Genomic DNA, 25,359 nt, shown 5'->3' with positions numbered 1-25,359 from the left:
GCAAGCACTCTCTACCATCAAGCCTACTTTCCCTTTATTATGAAATATATCTTAATCAAAGGAAACTTGATGCTACATAGGAAAAGGAAAAGGCTTGAACAAATACACCTTCACCAAGGCAATTCTTTAACTCTGTGATATGCTCGGCAATATTTTCTTACATATCTGTAATTTATTATACAACATAATTGTATATATTTTGATACCACAGAGCATACTATAAGATAGTGTGTGTGTGTGTCTGTGTGTGTCTGCCTGTGTGTTGTAGCTTACTCTTATAACTAAGCATACCAGATTTTCTATAAGTGAATCCTCATAGCCTATAGCAGTAGTCAAGCGAGATTAAGTATAATTAAGGTGTAAATTTGTGACTCACAATATTCAATTCTGCGTGTGCATTTACTCAGTAGCTACTTATGTCTGATAACAACTATGTTAAGCAGCATAGATTCACGAATATATTTTAAAAGTGTCCAATGTTTGAACTGTGTCCCACGTATCATTTGACCAGGATACTATGTGTTTGAGGAATAACTTATAGTTGCTAAAAGTGTGTGGTAATAAAAATCACTGGGAATGCAGTTCACTGCTAAAATCAGGTAGCATGGCACAGACTTGGGCATTCATATCCTCTAAGCCTCCTCACAAATAGATGAGGTATGAGGCCATACAAAGCTCAGTTACTACACAGAAATCATTTCATCCTCTCTCAGAAAGTCAGGATAAATCTGAAATTTTCACAACATATTGTCTCTAGTCACAGCATTATGGTCTTCTCTGTAAGGATATTAACTATGAGTGTTCTTCCCTCTATCCAAGTGCCATCAATATCCTAGTCCTGACAATCACATCTACCAAATTCCTGAGGATTTGACTCTCCCTTCCAATGACTTAAGTGCAGACACACACATACCCCATACCTCCATGCTGCTAACTATATTTGCATCATCTGGGCAGTCTTTTCTCCTCAATTCCATCACAGACAGCAATATTTTCATATCAAGTTACATCTCCATAATTTAGCACACATATTCCACATGAACTGAAAGCTATCTGCAATATTCTCATTGACTTTGCTCTCCTGTCGCTGCTCCATTGACTTTATCCTAGCCAGGGAGAATCATTGTGGTTGGATGCATGTTGTGCTATCTAGCAATGTATGTCACAATACTGTGTTGGGCGGCACAGGTGAGAATATTTCCAGTGTGGCAGGGCATTTGGTGAAGCGTACTTTACAGATCAGAGTTCTCCTCTAGCACTCTTCCTTGTGACATGCAAGGAGATTGTCAGCTAATTGGGTGCACTCCCATTCAGCCTTTTATCTGCTCTGTATCCCTTTTTCCAGTTTCGATTAAGATGTTGAGGTTGCATCCTCATGTGTAGTCTACTTGATTTTCATCTCCAGTTCCCAACTTGTTAGCTTTCCTTTGCTGGGCCTAGTCTCCTGTTCTAGGAACAGAAAGCTTTCTTAGAACAGAATTTACCACCTTTATTGTGAGTGACCAGATTATGTGCATTTTATGGATGTGCTTGTGTTTGTCCCTTTTATTTATCTTCTTAAGGAAGAGTTTAGCTTAGTGCCTGACACTTTCATGCACCACAAATACACCCATTTGATGTATAAATTAAGGCATTTATTTACAGTAAACAGGGAAATCTAATGATGTAAATTCAGTAATCATATTCTTTACAATGAAGTCTTGCAAAAATCAAATTCTATTTAAATCCCCAAGATATTAAATTATTTGCATTGTCATTCATTTCTGTTCCTTTTGGCAAAATATCTAGTATAAAAATTAAAGGAGAAAGGATTGATATTGATACATGGTCTCAGAGGGTTCAGCCCATGGTCTTTGGCATGGTGGATTATGAATGAGAAAGAGCATCATAGAAATAGTGTCATGAGTCAAAGGCTTCTGACCAAATGTGTATGGCCATCAAGGAAGGATGAAAGAGACAGAGATAACCTTCACTTCCAAAGACCTTCTTCCTTAAGAAATAGTGCTCTTATCTGCAGTCTGCACATTCAACACTACCTTACATCTTAATCACATATACTATGTAAAAATCTTTAACCTGGTACCATAAAATGGTGACAGTGATTTTGATAATCATAATAGGAAATATGCAAAAATTGTTTTACACTGATTATAAAAACTACATTTAATATAAGCCAAGGCATGTGAGAATACCATTATTGTACATAATTAGAACAAATGAACTATTTTCATTTTCACATGCTGCCTTCTAACCCTGGAAAACATGAATGTATAATATTACAGTTGCCTTCACATCCCAGTCTCTAGCTTTACTTTTAATATTAATATTTGATTACAAATATCAGATATAGACTTGTAATTCATTTTAGTGCCTGTACAACATTGTATCTTATTGTAACAGCAAAATTTACCAACAGAAGCCCTATTATATCATGGACAATTAGATTATTTTCAGTGTTTTATACTTTGAGTGTCTATTCATTGACTATTCTCATCTAAATAGTTTTTTGATGTTGTTTTTGTTGTTGTTGGAGAGAGAGAGAGACACAGAGAGAAAAAGCCAGAGTCACAGCCACACACACACACACACACACACACACACACACACACACACACACACACAAACACACACACACACACACACACACACACACACACACACACACGGGGGTTACCTTGAACTAAATTATTTCAGTATTGAGTTTCTCCTATGTGACATAAACAAATATACATATTCCTGCTATTTCTTATGTTTCATTATTTATGTGCCATTATATAAAAATATGATTTTGCTTGATATTTTATTTAAATTCTAAGATATTGAACATTGTCCAATGATTAAGAAAGTTAAAATGAAGTAAATATATGAACTCACTGACTTCTCTTCAAGAACTGTCTTGTGTAAAGGAAATGGCAAGTTGAACCATGCACTGCATCTTTCAGATTTACAGATGACAGAGGAGGGTTGCTAAGGTTAAACACAAAGGTTATGAGTGTTTTGGCCTACAACATGGTTTATTAGCTGTTTTAACAACTTTGTTTGAGATGTGTCTCAGAAAGGAATCATTGTTTCTGTAAACAATTCCCCAGCATTTTTGTGTTTGTGTTAAAAGTACCTTTTATCTTTTCTTACTTGCTGGGGTTTGAGCCCAGGGTCCTGTTCATCGTAGGCAAGCTGTGTATATATATCCCAATCCGCATATTTGCCTTCTCCTCTCTTGTTAATATCCCTTGATTTTTGTCTTGGTTCAGGGGTACTTTTGATTCCTATGTTAATTCCATGTTTAAAATTTGGAAGGAACTTATGAATTCTTCTTTCTTGTGACTGTAAAATTTTAAATTGCCACCAACAACATATGAGTCCCTCTTTACAACCTGGCTGGCATTGATTTTATTACATTATGTATTTTTTGGTCATTAAGATAAGGGCCATTAATTCACTGTGATCATGATTTTTATTTTTGTAATGATTTAATATTTTTGTTTTTATTCTTAACTTTTATGCCTACATCTTTTGACAGCATCATATATTATGTTTAATAATGACAATAATAATAAAGATACAGAAAATCAGCCATACATACTGCCAAATTTTATTAACTATTATGTACTGAAAATCCAAGTACTTCCAACAGGTTTAATACAAGTACAGATTCATTGATGTAGATTTTAAATTTCCATTAGAAGGATGAAAAACACTGAGTTTCAGAGAGGTGGAACAATTTGTCTAAAGCTTCTCTGCTCTTTAATCTAGACCAATCTAATTGAACTATCTCCTGGGTGGGTCAAGAGGTTTATTTTCAGTTAATAAAATTCCATGATGCAGTAGTAGGTGACTGTTTCTGGGAGAGAGAGCCCATATTTTTTTCAGTTGAGTGATATCTGTGCCTGTGCCTAAGATTAAATGGACAACACTAACTAGACTGGATTTTTTCTTCTTATAACCTTTATAACCTTCTAGTGAGTGTGTTTGTGTGCGTTTGTGTGTATGTGTGTATGTGTGTATGTGTATTAAAACTTTTCTTTTTCTTTTATTTATTTTTTTGCCCCACTCCATTTATTAATAAATTTGTTTATGCCACTGGGAAATTATCTTCTCAAGTTCATTTTTGTATGTACCCTGCTTACCTCTCAGTTGTCTTTTAATACTGATTTATAAAATATATGGAAATAGAGACATTAATGACATTACTGGAAGTGTTCATTCTATATTCAATCATAAAATTTGAGAAACAATTAAAGTGGAAATAAAAATATCCATAGTTGTACCAATTTACTGGAAAATTGTGTAAGGGAATTACATGGGTAGATTATTCTATTTTATTTCTGTAAATTAGACTCCTACTGCATTAACTTTATACATTTTTCTTTTTTATTGTATATTCTCTGTATTTATATTTCAAACTTTATTCCCATTTCCCCAATTCCCATTTCCTCTAACCCTTCTGCTTGCCTCCATGAAGGTACTTCCTCTCACAAACACCCTCTCCCTCCTCAGTGTCTTGGCATTCCCCTACACGGGGAAAGTCACCTTCACTGGACCAAAGGCCTCTCCTCCCATTAATGGCAGACAATGATCTTCTCAGATACATATGCACCTGGTGCTATGTGTCTCTCCATGTGTGCTCATTGGTTGGTGTTTTAGTGTCTAGGTGTTTTAGTGTGAGGGATTTGGTTGGTTTGGAGTTTCAAACCCTTTCAGTTTCTTCAGTCCTTTCTCTAACTCCTCCACTGTGTTCCTTATGCTCAGCCCAATCATTACCTGCAAGCATCTTCATCCATATAGGTAGCGCTCTGGCAGAATCTCTAAGGAGATATCAATATCAGGTTCCTGCCAGTAAGTACTTCTCGGCATCAGCAAAAGTGATTGGGTTTTGTGGCTGCATAAGGGATAGATCAACAGGTGAGACAGTCTCTAGATGATCTTTCCTTCATTCATTTTCATCATGATCTTCTCTGCTTCTCAATTTGTCTCTGTATTTCCTCCTGTGAGTATTTTGTTCTTCCTTCTAAGAAGGACTGAGACATTCACATTTTGGCCTTCCTTCTTTTTGAGCTTCATAAGGTCTGTGAATTGTTTCTTGGGTATTCTGAGTTTTTTGTGATAGAATCTGCTTATCAGTTAGTGAATAGCATGAGTTTTCTTTGTGATTGGATTACTTCACTCACGATGATATTTTCTAGTTCCGTCAATTTGTCCAAGAATTTTATGAAGTCATTGCTTTTAATAGCTGAGTAGTACTCTACTGTTTATATGTGCTACATTTTGTGTATCCATTCTTCTGTTGAAGGAAATCTGGGTCCTTTTTAGCTTCTGGCTATTATAAATAAGGCTGCTACAAAAATAGTATGGCATGTGTCCATTTTATATATTGGAGCATCTTTTGGGTATATGCCAAAAAATGGTATAGCTAGGTCCAATTTTCTAAGGAACCACCAGACTGATTCCTAGAATGGTTGTACCAGCTTGCCATTCCACAGACAATAGAGGAGTGTTCTTTCTCCACATCCTCGCCAGCATCTGCTGTCAACTGAATTTTTGATCTCAGACATTTTGACTTGCGTAAAGTGAAATCTCAGTGTTGTTTTGATTTGCATTTCCCTAATGACTAGGGATGTTGAGCATTCCTTTAGGTGCTTCTCAGTCATTTGGTACTCCTCAGTTGAGAATTCATTGCTTAGTTCTGTACCCTGTTTTTTAAGAGGATTATTTGATTCTCTGGAGTCTAACTTCTTGAGTTTATATATATATATATATATTGGATATTAGCCCTCTATTGGATGTAGGGTTGGTAGAAATATTTTACCAATCTGTTGGTTACCGATTTTGTCCTATTGACAGTGTCCTATGCCCTATAGAAGCTTTGCAATTTTATAAGGTCCCATTTGTTAACGCTTGATCTTTGAGCATAAGCTACTGGTGTTCTGTTCAGGAAAATGTCTCCTCTTCCTATGTGTTCTAAGCTCTTTTCCACTTTTACATCTATTAATTTCAGTGTGCCTGGTTTTATACGGAGATCTTTGATACACATGGACTTGAGCTTTGTACAAAGATATAGGAATGGACCCATTTGCATTCTTCTGCACCATCTGTTGAAAATGCTATCTATTTTCCATTGAATGTTTTTAGATCCTTTGTCAAAGATCAAGTGACCATAGGGTATGAGTTCATTTCTGGGTCTTCAATTCTATTCTACTGATCAACCTGCCTGTCTCTGTGTCATTACCATTCATTTTTTATCATGATTGATTTGTAACACAGCATGTGATCAGGGGTGGTGATTCCCACAGAATTTTTTTTTACTGTTGAGAACAGTTTTCGCTATAATGGGTTTTTTGTTATTTCAAATAAATTTTCAAAATCCTCTTCCTTACTCTATGAAGAATTGAGTTGTAATTTTAATTGGGATTGCACTGAATCTGTAGATTGTTTTTGGCAAGATGGCCATTTTTACTAATTTTAATCCTGCCAATCCATGAGCATGGGAGATCTTTCCATTTGCTGAGATCTTCTCAATTTTATCTTAGACTTGAAGTTTTTGTCATAAATATATTTCACTTGCTTGGTTAGGGTCACACCAAGGTATTTTATATTATTTGTGACTATTGAAAAGGGTCTCATTTCCCTAATTTTTTTTCTCAGCCTGTTTATTATTTGAGTAGAAAAAGACTGCTAATCTTATTTGAGTTAATTTTACATGAAACTACTTTACTAAAGTTGTTTATCAGCTATAGGATTTCTCTAGTGGAATTATTGGAGTCACTTAAGTATACTATTATATCATCTGCAAACAGTGATAGTTTTATGTCTTCCTTTCCAATTTATATCCCTTTTGCTTCCCTTTGCTGTTAAATTATTTTGACTGAGACTTCCAGTACTATATTGAATAAGTACAGGGAGAGTTGGCAGCCTTATCCAGTCCCTGATTTTAGTGGGATTGCTTCAAGTTTCTCTCCATTTAGTTTGAGGCTGGCTACTGGTTTGACACAAATTGATTTTACTATGTTTACATATGGGCTTTGAATCCCTGATCTATCCAAGACATTTATTATGAAGGGTTATTGAATTTTGTCAAATTCTTTCTCAGCATTTAATGAGATAATCTGAATTTTCTTTTTGAGTTTCTTTATATAGTGGATTACATTGATGTTTTTCTGTATATTGAAACTTTCTTGCATCCTTGGGATGAAGCCTACCTGATCATGTTGAATGATCCTTTTGCTGTGTTCTTGGATTTGGTTTGCAAAAATTTATTGAGTATTTTTGCATCAATTTCCATGAGAAAAACTGGTCTGAAATTCTCCTTCTTAGTAGGCTCTTTGTGTGATTTATGTATAAGCAAAATTGCAGATTTGAAGAATAAATTATTAAGGAATACTGATTGTTCTTTTCTGTTATTTCTGTTGTTAGAAGTATAATTATATTTGTGTGGTATCTTCTTTTTGGTTTGCTGCAAAAGAATTACTTTATTGATTTTCCTAGTGTATAGTTTTTCTCCTTATATTGGAGTTTTTCATCTATTACCCTTTGTACAGCTGGATTTGTGAAACGATATTTTTTAATTTCCATTTTGTCATGGAATATGTTGGTTTCTCCATCTATGTTAATTCAGAGTTTTATTGGATATAGTACCCTAGGCTGGTATTTGTGTTCTCTTAGGGTCTTTATGGCATCTCTATGGGATCTTTTAGTTTTCATAGTCTCTGCTGAAAAGTCTGGTGCAATTCTCATAGGTCTTACATTATATGTCACTTGACCTTTTGCCCTTAGTGCTCTTAAAATTCTTTCTTTGTTTTGTACATTTGGTTTTTTGGCTATTATGTGTTGGGAGGAATTTCTTTCCTGGTCCCATCTATCTGGAGTTCTGTAGGCTTTATTTATGTTCATAGACATCTTTTTAAGATGTTTTCTCTAATTTTGTTGATGATGTTTATTTGGCCGTTAAGTTGGGAATCTTCACTCTCTTCTACACCTCTTATTTTTAGGTTTGGTGTCCCCACCGTGTCCTGGATTTCCTAGATATTTTGGATTAGGATCTTTTTCCTTTTTGCATTATTTTGACTATCGTGTCAATGTTTTCTATTGTATCTTCTGAACCTGAGATTCTCTCTTCTGTCTCTTGTTTTCTGTTAGAGATGCTTATATCTACAACTCCTGATCTCTTTCTTAGGCATTCTATCTCCAGGGTTGTGTCTTCTTGTGATTCCTTTATTGTTTCTATTTCTATGTTTAGATCCTAAATGATTTTGTTCAATTACTTAACCTGTTTGGCTGTGTTTTCCTGCAGCTCTTTAAGTTATTTTGTGTTTCCTCTTTAAGGGCTTCTACTTGTTTACATATGTTCTCCTGCATTTCTTTAGAGGTGTTATTCATGTCCTTCCTGAAGCCCTCTATCATCATCATGAGATTTGATTTTAAGTCAAAATCTTGTTTCTCTAGCATGTTTTGATATCTAATAATTCTTGTGATGTGAGAAGTGGGTTCTAATAGTGCCAGCTTATCTTGGTTTCTGTTGCTTAAGTTTTTGCACTTGCCTCTTACTATATTGTTATTTCTGAGGCTAGTTTGTCTTATTGTCTCTAACTAGAGCTTGTCCCTCTTGTCGGTCTGTGGGCCTATGGGCTTAGGAGTGAGAGAGCTCCTTTGTGCTCAACTCTCTGCAGGCAGTTTGTGTGCCCCAATGACAGTAGAATGGCCCTAACTCTAGATTTATTTTATGTTAGAAGTTTGGAAATGAAGGAAAGAGGGAGACAGGGAGGGAGGGATGAATATCAGATTGAGTGAGTAGAGTGGTACAGGAAGATCATGGAAGAATCTGGAAGGGAGAGGAATATGATCAAAATATATTGTATGAGGTTTTAAAATAATAAGCACAAATATCTTTCAAAATAGAAATTCTAAATACCAATATACTGAAATATATTCAAGTTTTCTATAATATTACTTTAATTACACTTTTAGACTAAATGCCAAATGCCCCCAGAACATTTACAAATAATAAACATTTAATTGCCTGAAAGCTAATATGAATTGATTCCAAAGAAGTCATGCAAAATGATGTCATCTTCATTCTAGTAACTGATAGACCAGAGGTCTCTTTTAGGCCAGGCAAGCTGGAGATATTTAAGATGTGGAATAGAAACTTCCATGACTGTTTCATACCAATTATGCAGAAGAACTAGTAATTCAACTGATGTTATCAGCCTGTACATCCCCAAATTCTTGACCACCCTTAAAGCAAAGTAGATCAAATGATCAAATGCACTGGGATGAAGTAAACCAGCCTCAGACAGTTTTGGCTTCTCCATTGTGAAGTTATTTAAATTTCTTAGTTTCTTTTATGTCCAGGTCTATAATCTCTGCTCCAGGACAACTGATATATGGGTAGGCTCTACTTATATTATGTACAATGTTAAATTTAGTGGGTGAGACATTCATAATATTAAAATGTATTATTTATCAGTAGGTAAGAACACACAAAGGATAAATCCTATAGGAAGGAAAAAACTTTGGAGCACTAAGCTGAGCTAAGGAAACCGGATGGACTATGTGGTTCTATTTATCCTAGAAACAGTCAATATGTTAAGACAGAATGCAGATTGGTGATTGCCTGGCATTAACAATGGGCAGGAGGATTAATAACAAGTGGATGTAAAAGATCAGTTTGGGATGATAGACATGTTCTAAATTTGGATTGTGGTGATGTCTGTACAATTGTGAAAATGTACTAAAATATAATCAAGTTCTCCACTGAAATGTATATTATACCTTGTAAATAATGGTTGACCTCAATGAGGTCTTTTAACAAGGACCATAAAGATGTGCAGTATCACCTGCCTTCATTAGTGTCTTCTTATCTTATGATTATTGCATTATTATTCATATTTTTCTACCAAGTCTTTATCATTCTATTACATACAGTGAGAGCTTCTGCCACAAGATTCAGAGCTTGGATGAATTTCAACATTTTATCAGACTTTTGGATGAAGACACACTTTCAAGTTAGAGAATGACACAGCTGGAAGGGATAACGAATACAACAGAGCTCCAAACCAGTGCTTTGAATTATTTTGACAGCCTGAAAAACTGGGCTCAAAAAAAGACATAAAAATTAACAAAAAATAAATGTAAAGTCTGACACAGGCTGGCATCCTTAAGCAGTTAAAAAAAGGAATATGCAGGTAAATTGGCTCGTTTCTTATTTTGAAAATGTGTATGCTTGTGATGAAGGAATTCCCAAAATGTTCCAGAGAATACTTTGGAACAAAATTCTTGTCCCTGGTGAATTTTCTGTACCTAGGCTTTTAGGAGATGTTGAAAGATTTCCTCATCCAAATATTTTATGATTTGGGTTCATGAAAGTTTATACATAATAACCAAATTAGCATTTACAACTGCATAATTAATATAATACATGTTTGCATACATTGTTTCATTTCTGTTCAAATCAGCATTACTCATAGGAATTATGGTTATTTCCTGTATAGTATAAAGAGGAGACCTCTTGCATGTTAGTCAAACAGCTAGTGATAGGTACATACAAAGCAAGTCATCAGAGTCCAGGGCTCCTATTTCAACACATGAACTTTGCTATCTGTGCTTTTCAATTCCTCCAATGCTGAATGCAGTTTCTGAATTCTCTCCAGTCAAGCAAAAACACAAAAGTATAGTCATGCAGAGAGCATCTGCACTCAGAGAGTAGAGGCACTGATGATTTTTCACCAATATCAGGATTGGCTTATCTTAGCTCAAACCCTTTGGGAGGGACTCATTTCCATCACTCTGCTTTAAAGTGAGGTGTATCTAATGAGCTGGATGAAAATGCTGAGCTATCAAAGGCTGTGACCACTGAAGCAAGAAGACAGTAAACTCAGAAAGAACAGCTGCTTGATAAAGGGCTATTAGTAGGCCAGCAAACAAAAGAGATTTTGCTAAGGAATTAATTCGAAATAATCACTTAGAAGTTGACTTGAAAGAAGTTTATTATTTATCAAAATTCAGGGTTCATATTCAATACCTGAAAATACACTTTTGGATATTTTTTTCTTTTTCTCAGAAATCTAAAAATAGGAAAGGGCAGTCTTGTCTCTATGAAAACTAGAATATGTATCCTCACTTGATATTCATTTATTGTGAAGGAGAAAAATGCAAGGTGCGAACTCAGCAAAGACATAATTGCTACTCTCTTGTTTCAAAAGGTCATGCACATAGAGAGAGGTAGGCTGGACCAAGATGCAGTGTAGATCTGAGGACTGCGGGTTAGGTTTGCCTGTGTGTGTATATATATATATGAATAGTAGCTCAAGTAAATTTTAAATAAAATTAATGAATGAAATGTAGAATGTAAGAAACTGGTATATAGGTGTCTTTATTTCTTATTGAGATCTTAAGTCTCTTTATTATTTTATTTTTACTACATAAAACCCTGATCAAACCCACAACAAAAAAATATCCTATTTTTTTTACTCTTCTCCCTGAGAAAAGTCACTTATCAACTGAACATGACTCAGTTATATGTTTCTACTTTTTATGTAGGACCTTGTTCATTTGTGATTAGACAAGTATTTTAGTAGTATATTTTCTTCTCTACATTTATATTTACACATACACAAACACATACATACATACACCCAACAAAAACCCATTCTGAAATGTACACCAAGGTTTACCTACTGTTACCACATTCTTAGTCTTTTAAAATATTTATGGATCTAGTAATCGAGTTCCTTTTTAGAGATATTTTATATTGAATTTAAAAAGATATCATTTTAATGTTTAAATTTTTAGTGATACCCTAATTAGAAAAAAGTAGAAAAAGAAATATGTTAACACATTCTCTTAAAAATACAGGAAAAAAGCAAAGCAAACTCAAAAGTACATAAAAATAATTATAAAACATAATAAGATATGAATTATTTCAGAAAGCAAGGCTGGTTTAATACTCAAAGAAAGGTTAGTGTAAGCCATTGCATCCACATGTTAAAAGAAAAACACAAGCTTATCAATAGTTTTTCAAAGGAGATTGATAGAATTTAGTACTTACTCATAACAAAAACATTGTGTTAGCTGAGAATAAAGGGGGATTTTATTACTTGAAATATAGTCATAGAACTTTTATGGCATGTGTTATAGTTAGAGATGAAAGATATGTACATAAAAATTTCCCAAGAGATCTAGAACAAATTGAGTATAGTCTATCTCAATCCTGCTTTTCAACTTCATACTAGAATGTCCAAGTGAGACAAGGTGAGAAAAAGAAGGAAAAATGTATAGCATCAAACCATAGGAAATCTGAAAGAACTTTCAGGGGCTTAGAACAGGCTACTGCTCAGGACTGCTGGCTGCTCTTGCAGAGGACCAATGTAGTTCCTTAAACCTAATTTTGGCACTCATAAATGTCTGTAACTCCAACTCTAAAATACCTAATACTCTTTTATGGGTTTTCTAGAGCATACCCAGGTGCACATTCTCAGCCCTTTCTCAGGCATACATAGATGATCAAAGACAAAAATCTTTTAATGTCAAGAAAAAAAGTAAAAGAAAAAACAATTATGTTTACTCCTTACACACCAAGAAAACCTTGATTAATTCCAGGTTACATCCTGTTTTACATGTACTTTATGATCATTGTAACTAGTAAGATCTTAATGCACACTATCAAACCTTATATAAAACAAAGCCAAGCAGTGACAAAAATGTATTTGTATACTTTTATGAAAAAGTGCTTAAAATTTGTACATTTATCTTGCTTTTAAATAAAGTTCTTCAATTAAAAAAATCTTTTAAATTTCTTTAACCAAGAAGCACTGTAATACCACCAATTGATATATGTTTAACAAACCCCAGAACGATAATAGCTTTTCTGTACTTTACCAATGGCTGAATAGAATTTTTTGAATTAACAATGCCATGCTGTTTGGCCATACATTGGCCAATCAGAAATGATGTCCTTAGACACGAAGCTAATAAACTATGTATGATCCATCTGAGTAAAAGTATAGAACTGTATGAAGAGGAATCAAAAACAAAATTAGACACAAAGCTGACAAACTATGTAAGTTCCATATTATGAATAGTATGGAACTCTATCAATAGAAATCAAAGGACAAAATTAATGGCTCCATGTTCATGGATAGGAAACCAGCCTACGTTATAAGGATAGTGTGCACATGAGGAACCAGACACGTCAGGCAGAACAAATGAACCAAGAATGTTTCCACATAAATGTAGAAAACTGACCTTGAACATGTCAGCAGAGGAAATATAATGAGTGAGAAGAGTAATTCTGTTTCTTCTGAAAACTGGGTTAGAAAACTTTAAGTCTATGTACAAAGGAGGCAATGGATGCCTGTGTCTCATACCTTTTCTAAAATGGAATGGCTTAAAAGTCCAAGTGTAAAATGCTAGGCAGCAGAAGTGACAGGTAGGAGATACAGGTGAAATAACTAGTTGACCTCTATTGCACGAAGCTCACAGCTATAGCACTTTGTGCTTCAGGTGGGTCACATGCTGCCAGCAACCTGCCCAGAAACTTTTGGATCCATGAATGAAAAACAGACACACACAACCTTATTTTTAATATGCCATCTAGGTCAGTGGCTGGACATTGCTAATCCTATCCTAGGACCAACTGGGAAAGTGGCCACTTGCTACTTAACTGAAATCTCACATGGATGACTGTTTTTTTTTTCCTGTAGCTCCTGTGTGTCCCAACCTTCTTCCCCATTCCTACCAATCTCTGTTTCCTCTCTGTCTTGGCCCACACAACTCTAAGGATCCAGTCCTATTTCCCTGTGCCCAGCCATTGGCCACTGACATCTTTTTTGATAGATTAAAACCCAATTGGGGACAAGAGCCCTTAACATTTGGAAGTGCAGATTTCTGAATGAATTAAATCTTTAAAACCAATCTCCAGTAAACCTAAATTTGAACAAAAACATTTCACTAAAGAGTAAATCAATAAGCTTAATATTATTAAAATTTATGTTTCAGCTCTATATAACACAGTGTTGAGAGAATGAAAATGGCTAGCTGTATTCATGGAAAAACTAATTTATAAAAAAATACAATTAAAAGGGTTTTTATCTCAAATATAGAAAGAATCCACTAACAACTTGACAATCACATATCAGTTTGGCAATTTCTTGTAAGACTAGATATGGTTTTGCCATATGGACCAGCAAGCACATGATTCTCTGTTTAAAGGGGTTAAAAACTGTGTCCTGACATTTTACTTCTAGCTAATATTCCCGACTACCAGAACACTGAAGAAACTAAGTGCTTTTCAGTACTAGTACTTAAATAGAAAAACTCATTAATAACCAGATGATGGGACATTATTCACACCTAAAACTGACCAACCCATATACAAATTCTTCCAAAAAAGTGACTTGCACAGTCCTAGATGAACCATTTGGATGGTTGACATACTGTGTGTATTCTAGAAAGAAAAGAAAAGAATGAACATAGTAAGAATGATGGCATTTGCTAGCGTTTAACAGAAAACATTGTTGAAGATAAGGGGTACAGCCAATTGCTGAGGCAATCAAATGTTCTGCATGATGTTTAAGAGTGCATGCATATCATTGTACATTTGTCTAAAAACATAAATTATACAACATCCTAAAAGAACCCAAATATAAACTATGAATTAGGCATACAGATAAAACACCATGGCTTGACATTTGTGAGAATTGCTCTACTATGGTTAGGGATGTTGATTACACAAGGGACTATCCATGAAAAAATCTGGGAAATGTCTGTTGTTTACTCTCATTTGTGTACATATAGAAACATATGCTGTGCATAACATAAACCTCCACTAGAATATTTTAAATACATGAACTTGAATAATTTCTGGTAGTTGCTACTGTTTATGATTTTAACATTATTTTCTACTTGAGCCTTTAACTTGTATTATGTGCCTGTAGATGTTCAGTATCATCAGAACAGTCCCTTTGTTCTTCAGTGCAACAAGCACCTTGCAGCTTTTCTTGCTCAGTCTGTCATGTAACAGTTGTGATGATCTGGGATCAAAGTGTTCTTGATGTTGAGTGAATGTTGAGATAATGAGGAAATGGAATATCCAAACATATGCCATCCATGATGTAGTATTTGATGTTCATAATGAACAGTAATTAGCCTACTGACTCTGTTGTTAACCTATAGAAAAACATGCTTGAATCAACTTCTCTAAAATATCTGAGGGAAGCTGAATGTTGAGTTTCAAACAGTTCATTTATGTCATTTTCATTCAAATCTCCATCTGGAGTAATAAGCAATGTGATAGTCTGTGTCTCATCACTATGACAAAACGCCTGTAACTGTTGACATGTAATAGAAAAGGGAATATTTGATTCCCTGGTTATAAAAGTCTCAGTTTATCATTAGGGGCATCTATGGCTGATTGGTGTTCGAATGTGATATCAAACATTAATGACAGATAATATCTAATGGAGCAATTGATAACCTTGTGGGGCATGAAGCAGGAAAAAGTTTAATGGGCTGGGGTCCCAACATACAGGAACTACATTTTTCCTACAGGGCTTCTCCTTTTATAGTAGTATAAATCCATCCTGAAAATAAACCCTTCCAAGTACTCCATCCTGTAAATAAGGCCTTGGCCATAAGAAAATTTGGTAGACTGTGATATCCAATCTGTAGCACACAGTCAGCCCAATTCTATTGTTAGATAACACTGTCTGAGTAGAAATAACTTGGAATTTGTGAACAACTTCTGCATAATTAGAAATTATAATGGGCTCTGAATTCGATATTGGATGTGAAGCCTTAGGATCCTTTGGTCAGTCAGGCATGGTGACAGGAACATTGAGGCAGCTGTCATATTTGGTGCACAGACAGAAAGCAGAGAGATGAATGAAGTTAGTATGTTCACATGCATTTTTAGTAATTATAGAATTTCTGTCTGTAGGACAATATCAATATATTCAATATTGGTGTAATTTCTGAAATGTTCTCAAAGACAATCCCAACGATGACCTTTCTAAATGCAATCCAAATTGACAAGGTGTATGTGGGGACCTGAGAGTTGAGTGGTGTATATTATAACATACATTAATAAACATACATAATTTTTATTTAAAAAGATTAAACATTATAAAGATAATAAATTTAATGTTTCTCCAAATGCTTTTATAAAACACGAGTAATATATATTTATATAATACCTTATATTATGTTATACACACACACACACAAACACACACACACATATATATATGGTATAAGTTTTTAGCCATGTTAAAATGATAAATTACCTAATGCCTTTGCTACCTTCTCTCCCTGTCATACATGATCATTGATAACCATAGAATGGAATTTATAGCACTGTAAATTTTCAGTGGTTCCCAAATTCTTGGGTTTAATTTCTGATATAAAGATAATGGATACAAAAATTATGGTACATTTACACAATGGAGTACTACTCAGCTATTAGAAACAATGACCTTATGAAATTCTCTAAAAAATGGATGCATCTAGAGAATTACATCCTGAATGAGATAACCCAGCCACAAAAGAACAGACATAATATGCAATCACTCATAATGGGATACTAACCCCAGAAAGCTCTGAACACCCCCAAAACAACACACAGACCGTGTGAAGTTCAAGAAAAAAAAAAAGAAAAAAAAAGGAAAACCATTATGCTCAATCCTTACACACCAAAAAAATTTTGACTAATTCCATGCTACATCCTGTTTTACATGTACTTTATGCTCATTGTAACTAGTAATGCATACTATAAAACCTAAAACAAAAGCCAAGCAATGACAAAAATGTATTCGTATACTTTTATGCAAAAATTCTTAAAATTTGTACATTTATCTTTGTTTTTATTAAATAAAGTTCTTCAATAAAAAAGATAATACTAATTTTATATAAGCATGTTATTTCTTAGCTACAACATTATATTTGCTACATTATACTTTATTTTATAAGTGTTTCCACTTCGTTTTGGGATGGTGACTACTTAAACTTAGCAAAGAAAGTAGTAGGAAGAAAAGCTTCATTTAAATGACTGTTGAGATAGCATGCAGCTCTAAGGTATAGTGTCTGACGAACATGCCTAAACCCCTTAGTTTAAATCTCAGAACTGAAAAATAACAATTCATTGAAATTTTTAAATAAATCTTGAATGGTAGCTATACTTCTTTCCTAATCTCCTACCATTCAACATCTTAGCCAAGCAACAAACCATATCTATATCCATTGACTCGGTAGCAACATTTTATCTGAAGATCTAACAATCTTGTTGCCTTAGGAGACCACAGAGAGACAGACAGACAGACAGACAGACAGACAGACACACACACACACACACACACACTCACACTTTATACTTACTTCAAAGTAAATTTTAAGTGTGCATTTATAGTGCAAGGACATGTAGTATGTTAATCTCTATACAAAATTTTTCTTCCCTTTCTATTTGGTCCAGGGGAATCCTGAGATTCAAGGAAGCTTTAAAGCCTTTGGCTAGACATCACATTAATATCGATCTTTTCCTTCCTAGGCCTTTGTAATTTCAGGAATATATGAGAAAACTTCTTTCATCTTTCTTTTTTGTTCTCAGTCTTTTCATTCTACAGGGAGTTTGGAAGAAATCACCATTTTGGAGCAAATTAATTTTCACAAAACAAATTGCATGAACTAATAAGTTGTATTTGTATAGGAAAATAAATTTAGGCAATTAAATTTAGACTCAGTGAATATTCAGCCTGAAAAATAGAAAGGAGTAGCAAGTGTGGGTCAGACAGAACAGATTAAAATACTCCTAATTTTTCTTGTTTTTCTTTTTCTTTATACATGCCTTTGCAAATTGGCATCATTAAAGCAATTGAACTATTAAACATTTTAGTATTATAGGTTTACTTTCTTCAACATTACTCAATATATACACCTTGTAACTTCTTACCCCTTGGAATATAACTGTTTACAACTGTCTATCACATTTAGATGTGGAGTTACCAATGTAACAGTAACAGTCACCAATGTAAGTTCTGTTAGCTGAAAGAGTGCACTTGGAATGGCCTGTTTTGTGTGTCAATTTGACACAAGGTAGAATCATCAGACAGAGGATCCTCACTTGAGAAAATGCCTTCATGAGATCCAGCTGAAAGGCATTTTCTCAGTTAAAGATCAACAGGGAAGGGCCCAGACATGGTGGATGGTGCGATCCTTGGGCTTGTGATCCTTGTTTCTAAGGATGCATGATGATCAAGACATGGAAAGAAAGCTGGTAAGCAGCACCTCACACCCCATAGCATCTACATCAGCTCCTGCCTCTAGGTTCTAGCCATGCTTAAGTTCCTGTCCTGAATTCCTTCAATGATGAAGTATAATTCAGAGCTATAAGCCAAATAAGTTTCTTTTCTTCCCAATTGGCTTTTTGGTCATAGTGTTTCATCAGAAACCTTCAGGCAGTGTGAAGCAAATCTAAACTTTCAGAGTTTTATGTAGCTTTAAACATCAGTTCTTGCTCTTATTGCCTTAGTACATTACAGTTGCCTTCAGTTGAGATGGATGCTTATATGTGAGAAATACAACCATCATAATGCTACTTAAATTGAATATAGACTCCATATTTAATAATAGATAGTCAGGAATAATAGATAAAAAGGAATAATGAATAATACAATAGAATCCAGCTTATTCATCCTCTTGTTTCTCTTCATAGACATTTTGATTTCTATCAGATAATTTCCTGGAAGCAAGCCTTCTTTATTTATGTAAATTATTATGTTTTACTGTTAAAATATTTCCACACTAACATGCATTTATTTTATTTACTTTTTGTTGAGATATAGAGACAACTTGGGTACTTTGGCAAATCTTGAGAGGATAAAAAACATGGAGAAATTAAGTATTGTTCTCAAAAAAAGTACGTTGTATGTTTAGGCCTTGTAGAATTGTCCAACTTTATTCACTAGCAGTAACTACATTTATTAAGCCTTTCCTATCTGCATCAAAATGTGAATGTAAAACTAAACATGGGAACATACCCTTCATACATTTTTCTCTCCTGTATCTAACTACAAGTTTGCAGACTGCAACACAGAAGTATGCATCCCTAACTTACCCTTTTTTCCATCACAGGAACCACACATTATTTTTAACTTCCTATAATTATTAAAATAGAAATGGAAAACTTAGTTCTTTTGTATACGTTTGTGTTGTATATATTATATTATAATTTCTACAATGCCATATGTGTCTTTCACCACATATTCTCAAAGACAAATGAGAAATTGAGAAAGATGAAATCATTAGGCAATAGATCTATTGTAGGCCAGCAATGCTGAAAATGTAGACTTGTAATTAATATCTTTGCAAGGAAAGAGCAACGCTCCCATCTTACATCTGCACAGATGAAGGCTTGTCTCCCAGCTCACTTTAGAGAAAGAAAAAAACCACGGCAGTAACTAAACGCAATGGCAACTCGGTAAGCGCCTACACCAGGAGTTTCCCTTGAAAGACTCACACTCATTTTGTATACTATTTTATGTCATAAGGCATAATTTTTACCCACCTTAACTGAGAAACTTTCAGTGCTTTCTAAACAGCATGCTACTGAGCTCAACTGTCTATCCAGATTAGCCATGATATATTCTAAAGACAATAGCAGAAATTTGTGTTTGATGTTTTGTTTTCAAAGCCACGTGTTTTTTTGTTTTGTTTTGTTTTGTTTTTGTGGTTGAACCCAGGTTTAGTTTTCTTATGTACTACAAATAATTTACATTTGTAAAAACTCACACATATACACATCTGTGCACTGAAGCTGAAAATAATTTACAGAGTATCAGAGAGATGATTCAGAGTGGGACCAAGCCTGGTGATTCAAGTTCACTCCAGAAGATTCCCATGGTAGAAGGAGCAAACAATTCTTGCAAATGTGTGCTAAAACATGCAAATACAAACACACACACACACACACACACACACACACACACACACACGTACACACACACACACACACACACAGAGAGAGAGAGAGAGAGAGAGAGAGAGAGAGAGAGATAATAGAGACAAAATCAGGCAATCAATAAAACAAAAAATTTTAAAAGAATTATAAAACTATAAGAAAAAAGCTTGTGTTTAAAACTTTTTTTTTTCTTTTTGTGTATCTTTGGAGAAATATTACATAAAATGTGATGAGAAATTGGGAATGCAACACTTTCAAATAATTTTTTCTAGAAGTTAAGAAATGATCTTCCTTAGTATAAGCAAAATTCTAGTAAAAAAATAAAGTATCAGGAATTACGTCTAGAAGAGTCAAATATTTTATATAGAAGGAAAAAATAAACTTCTTTGTAGCATAAACCCATGCTGAGTCTATAAACAGAGGGTAAATGCCATGTTCTGTAAGTACTTTACCCATACACTTCTCATAGCAAAAGGGGCACTCAGAACATAACTGCAGAGATTGCTGGTCACCGTATTAAAAAAATCCATTCCACATATGCTAATTAATCATTGTCAGTGAAGTTATAGTTTGAAAAGGACTAGAGAGATTGCTCAGCCTTCAAGTATTTGTTGCTCGTTCAGAAGACTCAGATATAATCCCAGCACCCACACTATAGGTCACGATTACCTGAAACTTCAATTCCAGGCAGTCAGACATGATATTCTACCCTCTATAGACCTCATACACACAAATAGGCAGACCTCTAATGTACATACAATAGTGTATTAATCGATTAAACTTTAAATTTAAGTGTTTCTTTGAATTGAAAAACTGACCTACAAAAGAATAATGGAATCATGGAATACAACTGTGCTGTTGAGTTCTTAGTAGAAACCTTCAGTAGGTTAACAAATGGCAGAAAAACGAAAATAAATATGAATGCATATGTAGATGACAAAGTGTGAACTGATAGTAAATTTGAAGAGTGGATATTATACTGATTATTGAACCAGTCTAAGTATATTCACAATGAAACACTGAGAGGCAGTAGACAGTTGCCTAGGTCTCATAAGACATTCTAGTAAAAAAAAATCGTAGAACCCCCAAAGGCTACAAAAATCATCCACAAATGTAATTGCCTTATTTGAACCATCTTCCCTGAGTGGTTATTTTCTTGTTCATTGTATTTTTTTTTTTTTTTTTACATTCCAAAAGCAGTTTCTCCTGTGGATTCTCCCAGTCTCTCCCTCAACCTCCCCTCCACCCACCACCTCTCCTTTGTTTTTGTTCAAAGAAGAGCAGGCCTCTAAGGGATGTAAAACAAACATGACATACCAAGTTACAGTGAAACTCGTATCTTCTTTTTTTATTATTTTAAGATTGTAAGAGGAAAGCCAGTATGAGGAAGGGGTCACAGAAGTAAGCAAAAAATCAGAGATAGCACCTTCTCAGACTGTTAGGTGTCCAACAAGAAGACCAAGTTATAGGACTGCAAAATATATGCAAAGGGTATATAGTTCAGTCCCTGGCAGGCTCTGTGGTTGGGAGTTCAGTCTCTGTTTATACCTATGAGCGTGCAGTTGACTCTGTAGTGTTCTTTACTCTCTGACTCTTTCCCTCTATTTAAAAGTAGTTACTATTTCTGATGACTGATACCCAGTGTGTCCCAAATGTCTATGGAGACATCTGTATTTCCATTTTTCAAATCCTGCACTAAGACTGAAAATTCACTTTTTCTCAGAGCATGAGAAGACGAGTCTTCCATCATGGAAGACGAGTGTCTTCTGGTGTTTTATTGCACTCTAGAGCTTTATCCTCTCTTTAATCATATGTGAGTTTCTTCCAGAATTTCTATTTATATCACAAATCTACATTGTCCACTCTTCAGAAAATGAGTGTCTTGTCTTTGTAACTTTGACTTACCTGGCATCAGAAAAATATAGCAGCCTAGGGTTTGTCAGTTTGTGATGTTGCTTTTCTTTCTATTTTCTTGATACCCATGTCTATTCACCTTCTAAATTAATTCTGTAGAGACTCAACAGCAGTTTCCTTGAAAACAGGAAATACTCTTGCTAGATTACTGCAACTTAAATAGAGAGAATGTTCATTATGTTAACTTGAGTTTCATAGGAGAGGTGACAACTACAATTCAATAATTAACACATTTGTTATTAAACCTATTTTACAATGTTTATAAGACATTCCTGGGAATGGGGGTTTAGTTTGATGAAGTACTCACCTGTACACATGAACAGAAGATCTAAGTTCAATCTCCAAAATTCAGGTAAAACTGCCAGCCAAGGTAGTTAAATAGGTTTATTGTTTAAAAGGTTACCTCATATGTACAATTATTCATGACAGATACATACGGAGAGTTGTCAGAGTTAAAATTAAGTCCTGGTAGATCTTGTAACAACTTGGCTATATTCTGTCACTTGGGAAGCTTAAGCAGGTGGTCTCTCAATGTTTGAAGCCTAAAATAGCATTATGGTACAAGGTAGTGTCAACCCAAGACAGAGGTTCTCTCTCCCTCTCCCCCTCTCTCTTTCTGTCTGTCTCTCTGTCTCTCTGTCTCTCTGTCTCTCTGTCTCTCTCTCTCTCTCTCTCTCTCTCTCTCTCTCTCTCTCTCTCTCTCTCTCTCTCTCTCTCTCATACACACAAATAGACACACACATACACACACATACAGAAATGCACACATATACACAAAGAGAAACAGATGGAAACAAACTGACAGGGAGGGAAAACTGACAAATAGAAAGACATTTAAACACAAATATAGAGAGACAAAGAGAGGAGTCCTTTCTGAATAAGTCATAGACACTATAATTTTATGTAAGTCAGATTATTAATCCTATGGCTTACCTCAGATCTCTCTAACCTATTGAAACTCTATAAATTAGATGTCAACTATAATTGAACATTAGTAATCTCTCCCAAATTTCCATATTGACAAAATATCATGAGTGTTGTTTCAAAGTTTTCAAAGGCAAAATCAGCCATTTCTCCTTCCATTTTCCTGTATCTTCTGGATTAATAGATAACCATATTCTTATTCACAAATCCTTTATTTTCTTGGTTGAAGTGATTAAGGAAAACACTTAGTATTTGGATCATTGTTGTATTTAAATACTCAGTTTTCTATTTGATCCTTTGACATTTTCATCTTTATTTTAAGACACTGCAGCAAATTAAAGAACATAGATTATTGAACAAAAACTGGCTTAGGAAGAAACACAGGTGGGACTCCTAACTCCTAATAAACAAACAAATATGGCCTCAGTTTATATTTCAAAGGGTGTTCTCTCGAGTCTTTGCATTCTATTAGTTTTTATAGAAATATTATCCAGAGGTGTAGTTCCAGAGTTTTATTCTATGAACATAAAACACTGATTATTCTAGGGTCATTAAGAACAGTTTTTACTGACTGAATATTTTGCTGGCATAACAGGTTTTTATAAACAGCTGCATACTTTACTGTTTGCCTCTTAAAGTTTTTAAGTTGTAGTTATAAATGAATTATTCATTTTAATTGTGAAGCCCCATACCTCATCCCATGTATAAAAGAAGCAATAAAGAAAATATCTCACCTTCTGTGGATAGCAAAGGGATAAAGTTGCCTTCTGTACTCAACTTCCAAGACAACTTTCTTCCTTTATTTTTATTACCATCTTATAAAAGTTAATATTCACTCTAAAATAATTACATCAATGAGACTACTTTAACATATTCATATAATATGAACTGCATTGTGCCTAGACATTTCAATCTTTTCACATCAGAGAATGGCCTCCTGGATGCTAAGAATATTTTAGCTCTTGTACATAAGATTTTTAGACAAGATGTAAGGTCAGATTTGTACTTGCAGCTGTTGGGGAAGCTGAAACTGGAAGACCTCATGTTTCTACCTGTCCTCAGAACAAGTCTGAGCCAACATTGGAATCCTAGTGAGACCCTATTTCAAAATAAGATGTAAAATGAGGGTTGAGGATATAGAACACTTCTCCAGCATACACATGGTCTTGGTTCAATCTCCAGTATTTGGAGAAAACAACCTTCTGAAGCTTGTCCACATATCTGCTATGTACATTAGAAGATTTGCTCACATTAGAGGTCATGAGATAAAGTGTATATGTCTGGACATGTCTTGTCAACTAAGACTAATGTTTTCATTTTGTACAATGATTTCTGACCTGTATTTTTGTTGCTGAAAGTTGAGTATAGATTTGGGAAAGAATTATTGTTTATAGGCAACATCTTTTATTCCATTGTTCTTTATTAAGCAGAGTGCTAACTTTTAAGTGTGTCCAAAGCAGGTGGTGTTGTCATAAGCACACTCATAATTTATGTGGTATAGAGCTTAAAAATTCTCTAGTAGAATGTATGCAGACATATCTCTGGAAAATGCCCATGGTATTTCTTTAAGCGAAATTATTAGCTAGGAATTGTTCTTTTTTTATCTTCCAATTTCCATTCCTTCTTCATGGTTAGGCCTATGGTAACTGCCCTGGGCCAAGGGGTGGCCTTGATCACTGAAAAGAACAGAAAGGTAAGACTTAGATCCCAATTTAAATCATGGCAGACCTGCTGTACTGTACTGTGCCTGCCCAATTATTAGCATAGTTTTTCTTGTGTCTGAGTCAAAACTGAGCTTCACTTTTTTTGGAGCCATTATTGATTTTATTCCTTCTCATATTTATTTGGAAATGTTTTGACAGAATAAGGTTTCATATGAATGAACCAGAGAACTTAGGAGAACCAGAGTTATGAAGGTTTAGTGAGTCACTGAAATGAACACCAGAGATAATTCAGTAACTGAGAAACTCATGATACTAGCAAAAAATAATACCCTACCTATAGAATTACATTGGGTAGAATTAATTGAAAAAGTAAAATACCATTTGCATGGAATGTTCTCAATATAGTTCCTTGATCTAGAGACAAATTTCTAACCCTCAATGAATTCCTTCAAATTTTACGACATGTTTCTTTGTAGATATAATTTCATACCTAGAGAAAAGCCTTTAAATTTTAATCAGAATCCGAAATTCCAGTATGGTTTTGAAAATTGATACATTGTATTCACCCAGAAAAAGGCCTCTTGTACTGAGAAGAAGCTAACATGGGCTACTTGAAATGCCCACTCATCATTCACTTTTACCGTGAACACTAAAAACTGAAAAATCCTTCACATTTTCATTTCACATGCTGCTTTCTCTCCCCAAACATTTTTCAAAGTACATAGAAAATTATGTTCCCTATTTATATTCTGTTAGGACTTTTAATTTTCCTTTAAATATTTATTACTGTGTCTAGTACTTACGTACGAGACTTCTGATTCAGATTCAAGGAACACAAGTGTCATATCTGAAATTCTGTTAGGTTTCAGACCATTTACACAAATGACTTGGCCAACTAATATTGTGGATGATTAT

This window comes from Micromys minutus (assembly GCF_963924665.1).
Source record: "Micromys minutus genome assembly, chromosome: 3".
In the NCBI taxonomy this organism is placed as follows: domain Eukaryota; kingdom Metazoa; phylum Chordata; class Mammalia; order Rodentia; family Muridae; genus Micromys; species Micromys minutus.
This window is presented reverse-complemented; position numbering follows the sequence as displayed.